Source organism: Pteropus vampyrus, unplaced genomic scaffold (genome assembly GCF_000151845.1).
Source record: "Pteropus vampyrus isolate Shadow unplaced genomic scaffold, Pvam_2.0 Scaffold95, whole genome shotgun sequence".
In the NCBI taxonomy this organism is placed as follows: Eukaryota; Metazoa; Chordata; class Mammalia; order Chiroptera; family Pteropodidae; genus Pteropus; species Pteropus vampyrus.
The window spans coordinates 3,477,232-3,499,310 of NW_011888876.1; the positions used below are offsets into that span (position 1 = coordinate 3,477,232).

General features: G+C 33.5%; 1 protein-coding gene and 1 pseudogene across 2 annotated transcripts in view; one reads left to right on the forward strand and one right to left on the reverse strand.

The window, feature by feature from the left end:
* PBX3 (PBX homeobox 3) overlaps positions 1 to 22,079 on the reverse strand; it is a 195,096-nt gene that overhangs the window by 148,835 nt on the left and 24,182 nt on the right. The window lies entirely within an intron of this gene.
* LOC111742525 lies at positions 21,299 to 21,416 on the forward strand (annotated as a pseudogene).

The following is a 22,079-nucleotide window of genomic DNA, read 5'->3' on the forward strand; positions in this document are numbered from 1 at the left end:
CAACAGCCCTGTGAGGTAGGCAACACACTATTAAGCCTTTAAGTCTTTTAGATCAGAAACTTGAGTTTAGAGAGGTTAAGAATCTTACCAAACGTATGCCTTCAAAACCCTTTAAGGTTTACTATTGCTCTTTAGAATAAAATCCAAATTTCTCCCTATGCCCAGAAGCCCCTGCATGATGTGACTCCTGCTCACTTCCCCAACCTCATCTCATACCATTGTCCCTTTCCTTTCACACTATGCTCCAGCTGCCCATGCATCCATTCTGTTCCTTGAAAACAAGGACTTCTTTCCTACACCAGCCACATGCACCATGCACTTGTTAGTCCCTCTTCCTGCAATGCTCTATGCTCAGCTCTTTTGAAGCCTGCTCACTCCTAACCCCACCAGTCTCAGTCAAAAGTTACTTCCTCAAAAATATTTTCTTTGATCAACCCATCTAAAGTGACCTCTCCTAATATCTCTTTCATTCAAGGCACCTTATTCAATCTAAAATTACCAGGTTCATTTATTCATTTACTTGAATTCTGCCTATTTTCCCAACAGAATGTAAAAGCTCAGTAAGCAGCAGCTTGTCTTATTTATTACTATATTCCTTCTGTTTAGCACAACGCTTGGCACACAAATCGGTATCAAGTATTTGTCGAATAAATGGCCAGGATGAATCATCATTTAGCAGAGATATGGCAGAGGAGATTCAAAGATTAAGTGGGTTGTTGCACAAAGTTAGTGTCCCCTTATCCTTTCATGGCATGCTGTCTATAGAAAATGGTGATATTTATACAGCACACTAGGATAAAAAGATATGACTGCTCTCAGCCACAGGTGACAACTACAAGCTCTCTAGGCATCCCAGCTGCCCAGCCGCTCAGAAGGCTAAGAGGCTCATAATCTCATATGGCTTGGAAAGCTCTCAACTGTGAGGATTAAGATTTCTTCTTACTCTGAAATTCTAATTTTTATGAACTCTTACAAGAAACATACAGACCAAAGAACCTTAATAATTCTTAGCTATCTAATATTGAATGAGGTCTGTATTTACTTTATAAATTATATTTTAACTTATAAATTATCTATACATAGTCTACAACCTATTTAGTCTTTGCTATCTATAATAGCTTTTTTAATCCCCAGGACTGATCTGAAAATGGACTACTAATATAACTCATGACAGCGAATGTAGCTGGAGATGAGGAAGCTACATTTTAAAGGCCATGGTCACAACAAAGATGCCCAACAGTCTAGATAAAGACTCCAAAGTCAAAGAGTCTGTTCTTTTACATCAGTTATTCATGCCCTTATAATAAGTATAGCCTACGATGACTCTGTTGACAAACCAGGCTAGCACATGGCCCTGACATTTCATTAAGTTTCTATAATTCAAACAGAGACTTTGTAAGGCTACACTCCAAGGTCATTAACTTTATTCATCAATTATATTAAAAACTGGAGGTAGATGTGTGCAGTTTACCGTATGTCAATTATACCTCAGTAAACCTGTAAAAATAACAGTCTGATCAAAGTTAATACACTAGTAATGTGAAAAAGAGACACCATGTGTCTCTTGATCTAATCATTGAGGAGAAACTCACTTTTGTGATGTGCCTGCCAAAAGTGTGTAACAATAAGAAAACGTAAAAAAATCCTGAATTGAAAAAAATATCCTACAAAATAAATGACCTATATTCTTTAAAAAATGTCAATATCATGAAAAACAAAAAAAGATTGAGGAATTGTTTCCAGTTAAAGGAGACTAAAGGAACATAAAAACTAAATGTAATTCATGTTCCTACTTTGAATCCTACATGATAATTTTTTTCCTTTTGCTATAAAAAACATCGGTGGGAAAATTGATGAAATTTGAATAAGGTCTCTAGACTAGATAAAAAATGTCATTGTTAATTTCCTGATTTTTATAATTGTATATGGTTATAAAGGAGAATATTTTTCTTTAGAAAATACGCACTTAAGTTTTTAGTGTTAATAGTATATCATGCTGGCAACTTACATCACATACGGTTCACAAAATAATATTCTGAATATGCATATATATTTATATGCATGTCCCTGTGTGCACTTTATATGTGTATAGACAAAGAAAGGGAGGAAGAGAGAAATTTTCTTTTTAAAAAACTGAGGGTATATGAGCACAGAGAGGTCATTTTGAAGAACACATGTAAGCTACGAGGGGAAATGCTGGAGAATTTACCCGTTTCAAATATGAAGAGATGGAATGTGAGAAAAAATAGTACACAATAACATACATCACTAACTTAATTTTATTGTGAGCAGGAGAGAAATTTCTGCAACAAAGCTTTATCAGGAACAGCATTTTCTTAAGTGTTTGTAATTTTTATGATCTTTTGTTAATAGTGGAAAATATTATGGTAAGAAATATATCAAAACACTTGGAAATCATACACTGATTTTCAAAGGAAATCTTTCTACATGGCCACTCCCAAAGCTGCATAAAATAAAGGGAAGCAGAGTTGTAGGCAAGAAAAATAGGAGAATGACTAGAAATTTTTCCTATGCTAAAGTATTATATCTTGTGTAGACAGATAACACCAATGGAATTTTGCTGACTGATGATGCGGTGGCCTAATCCAGCAGCCTGAGGCCTGGAAAAATGTTGAAAGGATGCAAATAGAGAGGTATTTTAAAATCAAAAGTACATGCAAGGTATTTTATTGTTCATATTAATCTAATGTTAATATATACAAAATGCATTTTATCTAGCTCATAAGGAAATAGAAAGAGCTGTATAAATTCAAATCTACAAATATTCACTGAAAGCCTAAATTAATTCCTAGTGCTCAGATTAGTGTTCTTGCTAAAACCCTTACATGAAAGAATACAATTTGAAATAATTACTGTTAGTAAACATCTCATGAAATGAAGGGAAAAAATTACCCAGGAGAGAACTATTCTCTCCACTAGCAGTAGCCATTCCAACCAGTGAGTTTCACTGAGACGATGGGGTGGTCCTAACAGACTTTCGTTTAGGAATAGCAGATATGCTAACTTCTAGTCTTCCATGTAGTAAAGAACTAAATAATAACACAAACACATTTTATTGGCATAATTAAATGCTAGAGCACAGAATTTAGGGTTATAAGACTAATACATTAAAGAACTGCTTTCTGGATCAACATTACAGTGTAAGACTTCCCAGATGTTTCTCAGTGGAGCATATACCACCAAAGAACCCACCTTATTTACAGTCTATCTTATTCCATGAGGAATGTGAGAAAGGAATGTGCAATTAGCTGAATTTGGCACTATCTACATTATCTCATGTCTTCATTTTCTATATATCCAAGCTCTATTATTGGGATTGCACCTTTATTTTTCTTTTCAGTATACATTTCTGTGATGTTTCTTTGAAGTGGAACAGCCCTGTCAATAAGCATCACTAAGTCCCATAGTTAAAGCAGAAACCAAATACCATGTTGTTAAAATCTGGTGTTTTATTATTACAGCTTTAACCTCAAATATCTTGCAGCATTTAATAAAACTGTTATTACTGTCGCAACAATAATTAGAGTTGACAATGACAATAATAATAAATATCGCTAAAACAATGGATTTGTGAAGTTTTGCCTCTCAAGAAGGAATCAAGAAAAGCATACTGAATGTAGAAAATAAAGTGACAAAAATTAGACAGAAGTGAATTTAATGAGTACAGTTCTTCTTGATTTTAAAGGATGTGAAAACTCTGTTCTTTGGATCAAACATGTTATAAACACATAGAAAATTACCATTAAATTCTAGCTCATGACATTTTAAATCCATTCTATAAACTTGATCATATATGCCTTTCAAAATGGAGAATTATCTGCTAATAGTCTGCTCTACATATCTTCATCTAATGAAATCTATGCACAGGAAAAGAAGATGTTGCCTACAGCAGAATGCTTCAGGATGATTCAGCAAAGAAAACAGATTATAGGCAGTTAAACAATATTTCAGAGGGGAAAAAATGTTCATATTTAAGTAGTAGACAAACTCCTCCTACAGCAGAAGAAGCTCTTGCTTCTTTAATTAATGTCACTTTTAGACAACAACATTTTGCACTGTGATCTAAAATGTATCACCTTAATATGAGAAGAAATAATCGAAACATTTAAAATGGAGCTGAACAGTGATTTAATATCAGAATGGAGATATGTAGGAGTTTTCTGATTACTAAACAAAGATAAATGACTTCAAATATCTCAGGAAATAAAAATGCTAAATGTAAATATACCAAATTGAGTATTTTTAGAAATGGTAATAAAACCTTAGAAGAGTAAAGTTTGTACTAGTAGTCATTTTTAAAGTTAATACCAAAGCATTAAATATGTATATGTTATTTAAAATAATCTAGTTAAAGAAATTAGGAGTTGGCTTTTTTTAAGATGGCAGTTAAAGGTAACGTCATTAAAAGGGACCAAATACATATTTGTTCAGTTATAGTCAAACATGACTTTTAAGAGTCCATTAACTATCACAGTTTCTATGGTAAATTCATATGCATGTATGTGTCGCCAGGAACACATAAATGCATGATATAATGGAACAATAATTAGAAAAATAGGAAAACATATTGAAGTTTCTGTTTTTGTAGAGTTAATTTCTTTTCTCTTCCACCTCTTCATATCCTTGTTCCTCAAGAAGTTTCCAGAAAACCAAAAGAAATTTATTTGGCAAATATTTGTTGAAAAATAAATCAAATATAAATGATTACCTTACTATTTTGTGATTTTCCTTTTTTAAAGAAATGGAGAGGGGGAGTCAGGGAGGAAAAGACAGAAAAGTATGGGTTTATATATCAACACCAAAGGGCTGGATGGGGGAGCAAAAAGTCATACAATTTATAAGTGATATCAATTTTAGCTTAGAATATAAATTTCATTAATGAAGACTCTGAGAACTTGTGTATAATTATAGACAAATGTACTAACAATCTTTTGAAACTCCATGGGAGTAAAATAGCCATCAGTGTACTTCATAATCCTAGATTTAAACAGCTTTTCTAACGAGCTGTCTGGGTAATTACTAAGCTATCTAAGAATTACCGTGAACTTTGTACCTTTTTAGTTCACTGACAGATGACTATTTGTTATTAGCTCAATAATAATAATGTATTGAAATACTTGCTTAATATACAGAAACATATGTTTGCATTTAGACAGTGAACTTTGCTCCCCAGAAACATATTGTGAAAAGTCACATAGAAATCTGTGAATTAGCAGCAAGGCCAACAAAAGTGAAATTAGTTGCTGTTTCTCTTGGAGGCTGTGATAAATAAAAGCTATCTCATGCCTGGATTGAGTATTTCTTGATTCTACAGGAAAATTTTGTTGCTGTTATGTTTTGCTTGTGACCTCTTACATACCTATAGCTGGAGAGGAAAGTATATTAAATTCTCCTTAAGAATTCCTGATCTTTACAAACATGGTTAAGTGTATTGCTGATTTTCTAAGAATTAAATAACTCACCTTGATTAGAGGTAAAGTAACTCAGAGACCAAATCCATGAATTGTTAAAAAATTCTAAGTGAGGACATTCTGAAAACTAAAGTAAGTTCAATGACAGAAAAGTTGAACCAGAAAGAATTCTTGTGTCTATAGTGTGTCATTTAGAGCAGGTAAATAATTCCAGCAGGTAAAAGAGGAACACTAGAGGAACACTCATTAAAAAATATTTATTGATTAGTAATTTAAATGTTACTGGAAACTTCGACCTCATTTCAAAATTCTACTTTTTATTCTAAATAAGTCCTTAGAATAGAATTGAGGCTCTTTAATGTGGCGGTTATTTAATTTGAAAGCTTATTTTATGTATTTTTTCTTTTGACATATATTAATATTATATATTGATATCTCATAACATTTTTCTTAGTCACTATTTTATTATCATTCTATGTATTTAAAAAATGAACAGAAATAAGAGATAAATAAATGAATGGTTGTTAACATAATGGTAACAGTGTTTTCAACTTAGAATTATTGCGGGGTTGGGGATTTACCATATTAGTCAGATAATCCCTGTCCTTTGTACATAACGCTTGGCATAAACACACTAAATCTGAATTTTTAAATATGAGAAGATAATATAAGAATATATTGGTGCAAATTAAATTGTGTATATAATGACTATATAATTCTCTTTATACAAGACTTCTCACAGCATTACACACAATTAAGAAGCTGACTGATGCTTTCTGGTGTTGATTAATCGAGAAAACCTCTTTGGAGTGGATGGACTCAAGTTATGATTTGAAGGAGAAGGAAATAATGGGCAGATAGGAAGAAAACTATTCCCTATATATTAGACCTACAGCCTCCCTACCACAGACAATATATCTCTTTTCTTAGCCATAGGCTACCCACTCACAAGTCTTTACAACATCCATGGTGGTGGTAAGGAACAATTTAATACAACAGCCCGCCCCACAGAAAATTTCCACTCAACTTTAAAGGCTTGTCATATCTGTCCCATCAATTGGAGAGAAGAGATGAAAATGGATTCTCAAGAGCAATAGGCTTAATGCACTACCCCTGAGGTAGTAAACCATCCCACTTAGTGTAAATAGTTTTGAAACCTGGTGATATAAGTATAAGATCCATTTCTTGTCTGTAAAAGCAAAGGCTAAAGCATATTAACTGCTATGGTTTCAAATCATCAGTAAAACTAAAAAACTAGAAAAGAAAGGTGAAGATGTGCTATCTGTGGCTCTGGACTTTAACCCTGGGCAGTGAATTGAATACATGACAAGTCCAGTTTCTAATCTTGATCCGAGCTATTCCCACATTAACCATATTTTCACTGCTTATTACTAATTGTATAGCCACAAATTTAAAAAAAAAAAAATACATGCAGAACATTACAAAAGCACAAACTACACTTTACAGCTTAAGAGTCGAGGCTGAAAGTAAGTAAAGACAATCTAGAATATGCAAGAGGACTCTTAGTCTATCATACTGAGAAAGGCTCAAAATAGTGAAGATGCAAGCTTTCAACACTGTTTACTATATGTACAACTGCCATGTTTTTATATCTCTCATATCATAACTCAAATACAATGCTTAAAAGTGACAGCACTCTGACAAATCATGTTTAATTGCTTTAGACTTCACATATTAAAGGATTTTTTATTTTACATTTTTTAAATTTATTTAATTTTCCATTAGTATTAAAATGGAAACTGTATTATTATGAATGGTCCATATTATCTGTGTCAATGCCAGTGAACTAATTCCACTGAGTAAAGCCCTCCTGAACTATGAGATCTGATATATGGGTTTCTTTAGATACAATAAGGCATCATCAGAATCACTGCAGTTTATATGTTGTAGATGATTGTTTGACTGACCCTGAGTATATACCAGACTCTGAGGACCCATGGATTTAGTAAAATAGAAATCATTTATTTTACTGGTTAACTCTAGAGCATATACTTTCAACAGAGAGAGTACCTCAGCAGTAAAAAGGACTGAAAAACCCTCATTTTCTAACTTCTGAATCTAAATGTTTTCTTCAGCTGCCAAATCATTCTCTGAAAGGTATGAAGATATACCAGCTAGATGTTATATGTGAAAACATTACAAATCAAAAGAACAACATGGATATTTCCTCTTTGTTAAGATACTAATGTCTTACTATAACATAATACACCTCGACATACATTTCAATCCTGCACAGGTTTTTACCTGGGCATTAACAAGTAACGATCATCTAGAAAATGCTTCTGGAGCCTGGGCACAAAGAATAGAATTATAACAGCGCCCGTACACATAAAGGGATATAGCAATGAAGCAATATTATAAGGCTTCCTTTAGAGTGAGGATGAAGCCAGTGGCTGCTGTTTGTATACTACCATTAGTAAAGGACTGTTCTGCCGGAGGCAGAAAAGTTGGTAAGTGAATGCATCAATACTGAATTCAGTCAGTGTTGCCTTCAAAATGTAATGGCTCATTCAGTGCAAACATTAGGAGGAGGCTAATGGAAGGGTTTCCTAGCCAGCTAGATTGAACACAACATGAGGTCCTCCCTTGGTATACACATTGAACAGTGTTTAATTCTGCCTTCTGGTTGCCCAACTTTGCTCTCTTTGGAATGAAGGGGCAGGGGGCTGAAGAGATTGTGTTTTGCTTTATTTTTATTAACTTATGGGGCTGTTAAAAAAAAAAAAGAGCCATGAGGCTTCTACTTTCTCTTCACACTCCAAACATAATCCTGGCAAAAGGAATAAATGGGTAATTAAAGCCGTCGAGGGTATTTGTTATTTTATCCTCAGAATCTTTTTTTTCTTATAAATTGAAAATGGTGACATAGGAAAAGCTAAAACATCAACTTCTCATTGAACTATATAGGGTATCATCTAATAACAGACACTAAGCAGTATCTAAAGTCAGATTTTCAATTCTTTTCCCTTTCACCTACCTCAGTTCAAGGAAGATTTTTATTTCTAAAAATTCATTATTGTCCAAAGAGGCAATCTACCGTAGTACTATGTGCTTCTCAAATTTTACCGTGTATATGATCATCTGAAAATCTTATTAAAATACAATTTCTAATTCAGTAGATCTGGAGTGAGGCATGATAACCTACAATTCTAATAAATTCTCAGTTGATGGTCATACTACCAGTCCATACAGTACATTTTTGAGTAGCAACAGCCTAGCAAATACAGGAATAGAAAATATGGTTTTTCCTTCCATCAACTCCCAACATTTCCAAAATGAAAATTTTTTTCAAGTAATTCAATTTCTCAGGGTTTGATTTCCTCATTTGTAAAATGAAGAATTCATGTAATCAGGCTTTTGTAAGAAAGCACTAGATTTGCAAGAAAGCAAAAATATAAGCATTATGATTATAAGATTAAAAATACTATCACACATTGAAGTTGGGTGATAGGGTACATGGGAGCTTATTATACTATTTTCTCCAGTTGTGTATATATTTTTCAATCTTCACAATAGAAAAATTTTTAAAATTTCCTATAAGAATTTATTTTATACATATTTATTTTAACACATTGTCTTAAATTTTTTAAAATTCATCCAATTTGCAAACAATACTTCCAATAAGGAGCTAAAACCCAAAACATATAAAGAACTCATAGAACTCAACGACAGTATAAAACAATCCAATTTAAAAATGGGCAGAAGACCTGAATAAACACTTTTCCCAAGAAGACAGACAAATGGCCAACGGATATATGAAAAGATGCTCAACTTCACTATAAGAGAAATGCAAATCAAAACCATGATGAGATACCACCTCACATCTGTTAGAATGGCTATTCTATGGCAAGATAAGAAATAACAAGTGTTGGAGAGGGTGTGGAGAAAAAGGAACCCTCATGTACGGCTGCTGGAAATGTCAACTGGTACACAGCCACTATTAAAGACAGTATGGAAGTTCCTCAAAAAATTAAGAACAGAGCTACCATATGACCCAGCAATCTCTCTTCTGGGTATATGCCAGAAAAATCTGAAAACATTTATTCATAAAGATATATGTAATCCCTAAGTTCATTGCAGCATTTATTCACAGTAGCCAAGACATGGAAAGAGCTTAAGTGTCCTTTAATGGATGATTGGATAAAGATGTGGTACATATATACAATGGAATACTATTCATCCATAAGAAAGGGTGAAATATTGCCATTTGTGACAAAATTGATGGATCTTGAGAGTATCATACTGAGAAATGTCAGATGGAAAAAAACAAGAACCATATGATTTCACTCATATGTGGGATATAAAACTGAAAATAACAAAGGAAGAAACAAAACAAACTCATAGACATAGACAACAGTATGGTGGTTACCAGAGGAGAAGGAGGGGTGAAGGGAGGATGAAGAGAGTAAAAAGAGGTCAAATATATGGTGACAAAAGGAGATTGGACTTCAGGTGGTAAGCACACAATGCAATATACTGATGATGTATTATAGAACTGTACACTTGAAACTTATATTTGTTATTAACCAATGTCACCCCAATAACTTTTTTAAAAAAATTCACCCAAAAGGCACGAATAAAGATTTGGGGTGATGAATGTGTTTATTATCTCGACTGCAGTGATGGAGATACAGGTATATACCTAAGTCAAAACTTATCAAATTGTAATTTTTAAATATGTGCAGTTTATTTAAGTGAATTATACCTCAATAAAGCTGTTCAAAAAATAATGATAATAATAAAATTACCTACTGTCAATTTTTTGTTTTTGAAAAACAAAACAGTAGTCTGAATTTGCTCCCTAACACTGGGAGCTATAAAATGAGGCAGGCCTTTGAAGTCTAGACCTAAAGTGATAGCACTATAGCGCCAAACTGCCAGTTCTAATTAGAGAACTAAGAAACTCCTTAATTCTAGGGGATCATGCCACCAGAACCATTTAACTGATCTCTACTAGCTATGTGGAGCCTACATTCTGGCCACTTCCTATACCGCCACTGTTATCTTCCTTCGCCTCCCCCACAACTTTTGTTCTAATCACCTAGGGAGGTTTTTATTCTTCAAAAGGCCATACCCTGAAAGATCTATTCCATTGTAAATGCTGTCTCCTCTGCTAAAGATGCCCTCCTTATCCTTTTTCTGCCACTTAGACTCCTATGTTCTTTGTGACCCAGTTCAAAATTTACCTTCTTTGTGAAGGCTTTCCTGACATCTTTAGGCGGTCAGTCGCTCCCTCCTCCCTATTCCCACAGTATTCTTTGCATACCTCCAGGGTTCTAATAGAACAGTCTACAAATTCAACTATGTACTCCCAATACATGTATGTATATTTGTTTAGTTTACAGACATAACGTTCATGTACTGCTAGTTTAGCTAATATTTTAATACACGATATACAATTAGGGTAAGGTTCATTGTTATAACAGTTGTAACTTATAAAATACAAAAACAGAAATTATAAAGCTTATAATTAGATTATAAAGAGATCAAATATATGGTGATGGTCTCTGTGATTTTAATATTTTTGCTGAATTTCTGTCAAACATTATAGATCACATTTTTCCCTTATATATTATTAAGAGCTTATACCAATAGTAGAAATATCAGTTCTCCCATTTTCTTAACATACACTTGTATTATTCCTCTTATTTTAATCCATGTTTTACTTTGTCTCTTAGGTAATGTGTATTTCATGAGCATTAATTCAGTTAAATATAAATAAGATAATAAACAAATACTCTCACTATTCCTTCCCAATACTGAACACTGTAAGTAACAAATAAGCCTCTAATACACAAGCGACCAATGTCAATTCCTATTTTAAACATTAGTAAAGTTTAAGTCTTATTTTTTAGGAAAGTATACATCAGAATAGCCACCTCAGGAAGAGACTTCACAACACCTAATAAAGCTGATGATGGGTAACCTATGACCCAGTGTGGTAGGCAGCCTCAAAAAAGGCCTCCAATGACCCTCCGTCCTGTTATTCACACCCTTGTGAAATCTCCTCACTTTGAGTGTGGACTAGACCCCCTCTGACCCAACAGAGTATGGCAGAAGTGATGGGATTCCAAAATTAGGTTACAGAGACACTATGGCTTCCACCTTGGGCTCCCTCTCTCAATCACAAGCTCATTCACTCTGCATGAAACCAGCTGCCATATTTTGAGCTGCCATATGGAGACACCATTTAGGGAGGAACTGATGGCCAACAGCCATGTGAGAGAGCAGGGAGGCAAATCCTTCCCCAGGAGAGCCTTGAGATGACTACAAGCCTGCAGTAATCTTATGAGAGACTCTAACCCTGAGGCAGTCAGTTAAGCTGTGCCTAGATGCTTAATCCACAGGAACTCTGAGATGATAAATATCTGCTGTTTTAAGCTAAGTTTTGGGGAGATTTCTTATGCAGCAATTGATAACTGAGCTCAAAAAGATGTATACAGAACATTTATAATATAAAAAATTAGAGCAATTTAAACATCCACCACTGGGAAAATTAAAACTTTTAGAATAGTCATATAATAGAAAACTATACAGCAGGAAAAATAAACTTGAGCTAACTCTATCAATGTTGAAAATTCTTAAAATCAATGTCTAGTGGAAAAAATGCAAATTGCAGAAAGACAAGAACAGTATGAAAGAATTTTATAAGGTTCAACACATGCAACTAAAAAATTCGTATGGCTGATGAACAACAAATTCAGTACGGGATGAAGGAGAAAAAGAAAGGGGGATGGCATTAGGGAATGATATACAGTAAGCTTTCAATTGCATCTGTTTTAATTGCCATGTACATGAATATTTGGATGTTATCTATAATTTTTATGTTGTCTGACATCTTTTGCATTAAAAAATTATAAAGTACATACAATGAAATTGATAGATTTAAGTAGAAGTTTCCATGGTTTCTTGCTCACCCAATGGATTTTTGGATATACTCCACATGAGACCACTACTCTACTATAACACTTAACACACTATAGCAATTACCTGTTTAGATATTTGTTTCCTTCCCTAGGCTGTGAACTTCAAGGCCCAGGATAAGCATTCAGTGAATGTTTACAGAATAAATTAATGGTATGAAGAGTGCTTATATGGGTTTCATTTTCCTAACTTAATATCTGCTTATTTCCAAATAAACTGACCATAGCTTGATCTCCATAGGAAACAAATTATCTAAGAAAAATTAACTTGGCAAGGCTGCATTCACTGTTGTTCATTAACTAATATTAATAATCATCCATATTCATTAAAAATGTTGGCACAGATTCAGTCTTCCTCTCTATCCCAAGTCATGCCATTAGGCTGGCTTCAGGGAGCATATAAGAAATTCAACTAACATTTTAGCCTTATGGTGCTTTGACCTCCTTCAAATCAATAACCTTTGGCTCCATTTCACTTTGACTCACCAACTCCCAGGGCCACCTCCTAGACTTTATCATTTATCATATGGAACTGCTGAACCTATGAAGTAAAATTCAAACATCTCATTCTATGACCACAGCCCCTTATAATGCCAGCCCTCTCTTTTTCTCCCACTCCACCTGTTCCTCAATCTAATTCAGTCAACCAGATCCCTCCATTTTCTCTTTGTCTATTAACAACTGCCTTAGCTCTACTATCTATTCACAATGGATTATATGGTTGAACATCAACCATTCTTGCAATAGAGCCCTATAATCCACTTCATCCCTATCCTTTCTCTCATTTGCCAAGAAAAACCCCAAGCATATACTACTGTTACGACCTGCATTAACTTTCTAAATAAATCACAGGTGTTCATTCTAGTACCATTTCAATATCAGCCTCCAACCTTGGCTGAGTCATGAAGCTTTCTTCTTCTTACTGTTAGCCAGCTCACTCTTTCTCTTCAGTAACTATTTTAGGCCTTCACCATTCCCCTCAAATTCTACTTCACTCCAGCCTACTTAACAGATGATCTTTCCTATTTCATCAAAAAAAAAAAAAAAAGTTAATCCATGCAGTACACTTTCCCTTAGCTTTCCAATTCCCACTTATAAATTTCTCAAAATCTTTATTCATCTCTCGCCTTATCTTGACTTAAAAAATGTAATGCCTACCTTCTAATGAAAGCCATCTTCTGTACTCAACTCTATTTCTGTCGTTCTCTAAAATCCTATTCCATCATTCATGCCTGTTCTATTCTATAGGTCCTCCTACCACACTCCAACAAAATATGTTCAAATTCTGTGCCAACTGAAAAAAGAAAAGAAAATATCTTTGACCTTGCATCATCTTCCAGTTACCATCCAATTTCTCTCCTCGTTCATTCAAATGTCACCATTCTACTGAAATAATTTATAATGAAGACATCTTATTTCAGTTTCATCTTACTAGGGAAATTTCATATTCACAGTGGAAATCATTCTCCTCTCTTTGCAACTCTACCTTCTTAGCTTTCAGTCTACCACAGTCTACTGATTTGCCTTGTACTTTGTGACCATTAGTTCTCTGCCTCCATTGTGGTCTCCTCTACAGTGATATTTTATGGGATCCTCCTCAATGATTTTACCTACCTTTGAATTTTCCACAATAAGTTGATGACTTCCCAATCTTTACCTATATCTCAGATCTCTTCCCTAAGAAAGGAAGATTCAAACTCATACCTAACTACTTGTAGAAGATGTACACTGGGCCTTCCCATAGGCATCATAAACTCAGCATATTTAACAGTTATCTCTCTTTCAACAGTGAAATCAGCAGAAAAGAGTAGGTACTTCCAAGGCCAGTCTTTCACAGAAACAATGAAAAACCAAGCAAAAACTGTCAGAATCAAATTTTTCAGGACTGTAAATAGTCAAAGGTTTACAGCAAACAAGTACACTCTGAATTGGGAAAAAAAAGAGATAACTTTAAAAGAGTAGGAAAGTTTCATGTCGTTTTTACTTTCCCTTTTCCAATCTCCTAACCTGGCTCAGTGGTAGTGTCAAATATAGCAGCCATCATTCCTAGTGTGGGACACTGGTCCCTCATTCTGGAAAGAGGAGAGGAGATATTTTCTCAGAAAATTGTGTTTGTTTTGATCTGTCTGGCACTGCCTGAGGACTGATATAAGGTGCTTATCTCTTTCACCTAACTTGAATTCGATCAAAGTGCAAAAAGAGACATTCCTCTACAAATATACATAAATACACTTGAAAAAGGAAACCGTGTTGCCAGCTGGGGCAAAATATAGTTGAAACAAACAATGGATCACTGTTAGCCTTGGGGAAAAGGCTGGGAAGGCATTTCCTTGAGAAATTAGGGCATTCAAAAGCACCATATATACTATGGAATTTAGAAAGTCATGTAAATGCTCAGGGCAAGACACGTGCTCTGCTCTAAGACCTGAGAATACCCTAAACTTTCACCAATAGTTGATCTCTAGGCTCATCTCCAGTAAGGAAGTAAAGACTAAGGCACAGTTGCAAATGTAGTAGCTAATAGATGAAGGGATGCCCCAAAGCAGAAACAATTAACAAACACTGGAAAATGTTTATCTTTTCTACTTCTTGTTTTTCCTCTTTTATTGTTATGTAATTTTTAAATTTTTTGCCTCCTGGCATTCAAGGAATTCTCTATTGAAACACCAGCTGAACACAAGCTAAAAAAAAAACAGAGACTTCAGATAACATATATGATAGACTTCACAAAAAATAATGTTTAAAAAATCCCTAAACAAATAAAAGCCACAGCAACAAAAATAAATTCTGAGGAAGGAAAAGAATGTGATTTCCAAAGATTCATTATACTATTCAAAATGTCCAGTTTTCAACAACAATAACAACAAAACTACCAAGTAAACAAAGAAGTAAGTATGGTCCATTCCAGAAAAAAATTAACAAACTACCTGAAGAAGCACAGACATTTTTAAATTAAAAAATATTTAAATAGTTTAAATAAACCATCTTAAATATGTTTGAAGAACTAAAGGACAATATGGACAAAGAGCTAAGAAAAAAAAACACACACACATAATAATATCTCAAGAAACAGAAATCAATAAAGAAAATATTATAAAAGTAAACCAAACAAATTCTGTGGATGAAAAACAATAACTAAAGTGAAAAATTCATATGAGGGTCTAAAAAGCACATTTCAGAAGATATAAGAAGGAATCATTGAACTTGATAGGTCAATTGAAATTATCTAGTCTGAGGAAAAGGGAAAGAAGAAAAGGAAAAAAGCCTAAGAGACCTATGACACCACCACGCACACCAATATACACATTGAGAGTCTCAGAAAGAGAGGAGAGACAGAAAGGAATAGAAAAAATATTTGAAAAAAACAATGGCTGAAAACTTCCAAAATTTGACAAAACTACACACCCTAGAGGTTCAATAAGCTCCAAGAAAGATAAACGCAAAGATCCACACTGAGACACCTTATTATCAAATAGCAGAAAGACAAAGAGAGAATCCTGACATAACAAAAAGAAACAATTCATCACATACAAAGAATTTTCAATAAGATAAACAGCCAAATTCTCATTAGAAACCATGACGGCTGGCTAGAAGTGGGATGACATATTTAAAGTGCTGAATGAAAAACAAAATATATCAACTAAGGATTCTATATCTGGTAAAATTATCCTCCAAAAATGAAAAAGAAATTAAGGCATTCCAAGGCAAATAAAAGTGGAGAGATTTCACTGTTAGCAAATCTTCCCTACAAGAAATGTTAAAGGGAATCCTTCAGGCTGAAATGAAAGGATACTAAACAATAACTTGAAGACATATGAAAAAATAAAGAATTTCAATAAAGGTAACTACATAAGTAAACATAAAAGCCAATATTACTGTATTTTGGTTTGTAACTCCTCTTTGTGTTTCCTATATGATTTAAAAGACATATGCATCAAAAATTATAAATCTATTTTAATGACCACACAATGTATAAAGATGTCATTTATGACAATTACAACATAAAGAGGGAGGTGGAGTTACATAGGATTAGAGTTTCTGTATGCTATTGAAGCTAAACTGACATCAATTTAAATCACATTGTTATAAATTGAGGATATTAATTGTAATCCCAATGGTAACCACTAAGAAAATATCTAAAATATATACATAAAAGAAATGAGAAAGTCAAAATGATATCTACAAAAAATTAACTGAATACAAAATAAGGAGGTAATGGAATGAGGAACAAAGATGTATAAGGCATACTTGAGAAAACACAATATACCAAAACTTACAAGACACAGCAAAAGCAGAGCTCACCGAAAGAGAAGATCTCAAATCAATAACCCAACTTTATTCCTTAAGAACTACAAAAAAGAAAGAAAGAAAGAAAGAAAGAAAGAAAGAAAGAAAGAAAGAAAGAAAGAAAGAAAGAAAGAAAGAAAGAAAGAAAGAAAGGAAAAGAATAAAAGCTAGAGATTGAAAAATGAAGAATGGAAAAACAACAGAACCAATGAGACCAAATTTTGGTTCTTTGAAAAGTTCAACAAAATTGATAAACTTTAGCTAGACTAAAACCAGAGTGAAGACTCAAATAACTAAAACCAGAAATGAAGGTGAGAACATTGCAATTAACCTTACAGAAATACAAAGAATTAGTGTACACCAAAAAATTAAATTATCTAGAAAAAATGGACAAATTCTTTGAAACACACGAATTATCTAAACAAACTCACGAAGAAATAGAAAATCTAAATAGATGTATAACAAGTGAAGAGACTGAATAAGTAATCGAAAATCTTCTAACAAGCAAAAGGCCAGAACAAGATGGCTTCACTGAATTCTACCAAATGTTTAAAAAAGAATTAACACCAATCCTTCTCAAACTCCTCCAAAAAATAAGAGGGAAGACTTCTAAATCATTCTTTGAAGCAAGTACTACTATGATGCCAAAGGCAGAGAAAGTTACCATAAGAAAAGAAAACTACAAACCACTATCTATCATGAAGGTAGATGTAAAAATCCTCAACAAAGCGCTAACAAACCAAACTAAAGAGCATTTTAAAAGGATTGTATACCATGACCAAGTGGGATTTATCCCAAGAATGCAAGGATGAGTCAATATACAAAAATCAATCTATGTAATGTAACACATTCACATAATGAGTTAAAAACAAAACAAAACAAAAAATCCTACTACATAATCATCTCGATTAATCCAAAAAGAACATTTGACAAAATCCATTAGCTCTTCATAAATGTATGTATATATATAATCGGAAAACTTTCTCAACATAATAAAGGGCATTTATGAAAAACCTACAACTAGCATAATACTCAATAGTAAAAGACTAAAAGCTTTCTCTCTAAGATCAAGAACAAAACAAGGATGCCTACTTTTACCATGGTTATTCATCATTTTGCTGGAAGTTCTAGCCAGGTCAATGAGGCGAGGCAAAAAATGAAAGGCATTCCAATTTGGAAAGGAAGAAGAAAAACTCTCTCCATTCCAAAGAATTCACAAAAAAAACTACTAGAACCGACAAATTCAGCAAAATTGCAGGGTACGAACTCAACACACAAAAATCAGCTGTGTTTCTATACACCAGCAATAAACAATCCATTAATAAAATTAAGAAAACATTCCATTTAAAATAGCATTCAAAAGAATAAAATAGGAATAAATTTAACCAGAAAGGTAAAAGACTGGTACAATGAAAACTGTAAAACATTGCTAAAAGAAATTAAAGACTTAAATGGAAAGACATCCCTTATTCATGGATCGGAAGGGTTAATATTGTTAATATGGTAATACTGTCCAAAGCAACATACATATTCAGTACAATTCTTATCACAATTTTTTTGGAAAAAGGGAAAAAGTCAATCCTCAAATTCATATGAACTCCCAAGGGAGCTTAAATAGTCAAAACAATCTTGAAAAAAAAGAACAAAGACAAAGAACTCTCACTTTCTAATTTCAAAACTTATTACAAAGCTATAATAATCAAAAGAGCATAGTAATGAGTAAGCACAGACATATGTATCAATGGAATAGAACTGAGAGTCCAGAAATAAAGCCATATATCGATAGCCAATTGATTTTTGACAAGGCTGCCAAGACCATCCAAGACCATTCCATGGAGAAAGAACAGCTTCTTCAACAAATGATGCTGGGAAAATTGGATATACACATTCAAAAGAATGAAGTGGGACCACAATCTCACATCATATAAAAATTAACTCAAATGGATCAACCACATAAATATAAGAGCTAAAACAATAAAACTCTTAGAATAAAAATACAGTGGTCTTAATGACCTTCGATTTGGAAATTAATATTTAGATATGACATCAAAAGCACAAGCAACAAAAAAAATTGATAAATTGGATTTTATCAAAATTAAAAACTTATATACAACAAAGAACATTCCAAGAATACGAAATAACAAGCTACAGCATGTATTTGCAGGAGAAAAATTTGCAAAATTATATATTTTATAAGAATCTAGTATCCAGAATATATAAAGAAAATTCTTACAACTCAACAACAAAGACAAACAACCCAATTAAAAAATGGGCAAAGGATTTGAAGATATTTCTCCCAAGAGGGAATACAAATGGCTAACGAGCACATGAAAAGATTCTCAACATCAGTAGTCATTAGGGAAAAACAAATCAAAACGACTGAGATGCTGTTTCACACCCACTAGAATGGCTATAATTTTTTTAAATGGAAATTTATAAGTGTTGGTGAGAAACTGGAACCCCACACATTGATGGTAGGAATGTAATGTATTCACGGTGGAAAGTAGTTTGGTGTTTCCTCAAAAAGTTAAACATAGAATTATCACATGACCCACCAATTCCACTCCTAGGTATATACTCAAAAGAACTGAAAACAGGTACTCAACATAAATACTTGTTCACGAACGTTCATAATATTCACAAAAGCTATTAACAATAGCCAAAACTGGAAACAACCCCAAGTATCATCAACTGATGAATGAATAAACAAATTATGGTCTATCCACACAATGGGATATTACAGCCATAAGAAAGAATGAAGTACTGATACATGCTACAACATAGAAGAACCCTGAAAACATTAAGTGAAAGATGCCAGTCACAAAGAACCATATATGTATAATTCCATTTATATGGGTAAATATAGAATAGGCAAATCTATAGAGACACAAAGCAGACTGGTGGTTGCCATGAGTAGAGGAAAGGGAGAAATAGGGAGTGACTGCTTAATATGGGGTAGGGGATATTTTTTGAGGTGATGAAAATGTTTTAGAACTAGACAGAAATGGTGATTGCACAACATTGTTCATGTACTAAATGTCATCAAACTGTATGCTTTAAAATGGTTAATTTTATGTTATGTGAATTTCACCTAAAGATATTTCTTTAAAAAACTGATCTCAAGCAAATGGAATATATTCTGCTGGTATGAATATAAATTAGTACAAGCACTTCGGAAAATAATTTGACATTATCTAGAAAAGTTGATAATTAACATGCCCCATGACCATTGCAATTCTACTCCAATTATCTTTCTCAGTTGATGACAACCACTCACTCACCTGGTCACCTATACTAGAAACTAACAAACACCTTTGTTTTCTCCTCCCTCACATACTACATATATTCAATTCACTTCAACAAATTGAGTGTTTACTACCATGTACTAGGAGACACATGATGATGAACAAACTACAGTATCTCTGCCTTCACAGGGTCACAATTCATTGGAGGAAATATAAAATTATATACTACATAATTAATAGATAATAATCACAATAAAGGAAAAAACAATGTTATTGGAGCACAACAGATAGGCAACTAACACAGACTTGGGGAAGGTCAAAAAGTTTTCGTAGAAGGACATCCAGGCTAAGATCTTAAAGACAAATAGGAGGAATCGGCCAAGTGAAAAGAGGCAAAAAAAATTCTAATCAATCACCTAATCCTTCCTTTTCTTTTTTTAGCTTTATTAAAACCATTGCTCTTTTTTTTAAATCTCTTATTACTCTTTACAAGTACACATTATCATTGACGTGCAAAAGCCTGCTAATCAGTATATTCCTTCCAATACGTTCCAAAGTGAATCTGTAAAAAAATCTCTGATCATATCGTTCTCTTGCTTAAACTCATCAGTAACTACCCAAAATACTTAATAAAGACACTACTCCCTTACACAGCATTAGCCTCATTGATGTGATCATTGCCTGTCTCATTTTCTGCCTCTTCTTACTTCTTACCTGATGTTCAATTTATACGCATTCACATATATCATTCTATTTCTTACAAGAAGGCATTTGCTTTGTATCTCTGATGTCTTACTTGTATTACTGACATAGTGAGTCCTCGATATATGTTTCTTGAAGAAATAAATGAACAGATTAAATAACAGCAGTAGCTGTGATTTATTAGGCACCTATGATATACCAGACGCCACATTAGACACCATATATATTCACCTCTAATTCTCACAACCACCTTGAAAGCTAGGTATTAGTAGCCTCATATTAGGGAAAAGATCACTAAGGCTCAGGAAAAAATAGGTGACTTACCGAGGTTACAAATCAATTAAGTAGCATTTACAGAAGCGGGATTCAAGATCTGTTGGATTCTAAAACCAGTACTGTACTATTGCATCAAGTCACCTCTTAAACTATTCTTAACTATCGTCTCTCTCCATTACAAAAATAAATTCTCTCCAAATATCAATGTGTCTTATTATTTATAAACTACCTTCCCCAAAGTGAACATCAATTAGAACTGTCTGCCTCTAATTGTGTTAAAATGTGCCAAATGTTGCTTTAGGAGTACTAATGCAGTTCTCAAAACATAGAAGTGACAAAGAACTAATGATTATTAATAGTCTATTCATTCCAATAAAACAATATCTGTCAATCACCTGTCTAAAATGGCAAAGTCTATGGCCATGCCACCATAAATAAGCCCAATCCCATTTGATCTCGGAAGCTAAGTAGAGTTGGCCCTGGTAGTACTTGAATGGGAGACCACCTAGGAAGACAAGGTGCTGTAGGTGTAAAAAATAAAAAATAAAAAATAAGGGATTATAAACTGACAAGGTCCTTGCAATCTGTGAGGTCAACCAAGGGTTGCCTCGCCTAAAAAATAAAAAATAAAATAAATAAATAAAAATAATGGCAAAGAAAAGTAAATTTTTTATTTTGTATGACAAAGTTAAAAATTATCTTACTATTCCTTAATTCTTCATGTAATATGCATATGTTTGCTAGAGAGTGGAATTAAAAACACATTCCTTATCACAGACATGTAACTGTCCTCAGGAGACAGATACAGAATGATCCACTTTGAGTTAAGCGGTATATGCTTTACATGTACTTTCTCATCTATCTACCACCTACCTTTCCCTGTAATAACACACATTGTATAAGCAGACACAACATGATCTTAGTATCACACTAGACCCTCCCTGGTTATCCAGTCTGCTAGAATGAAGGCCTCCCACCCTTGCATTCCTCTCCCTAAAATAAAACATTCTCCAAGGAATTAAGCCCCAGAAGGATTACAAATTCAAACTGTTACGAATGCAAAGGCTAAACAATGCTAACAAAGCTTTAAACATTAAATGGAAAGGAAGAAAAGTATACAGAAAAGGAAAAAAGAAAAGGAGCAAATATTCAGAACCTACCTGTATATGCCAGGCATGGTAGGAGACATTTTC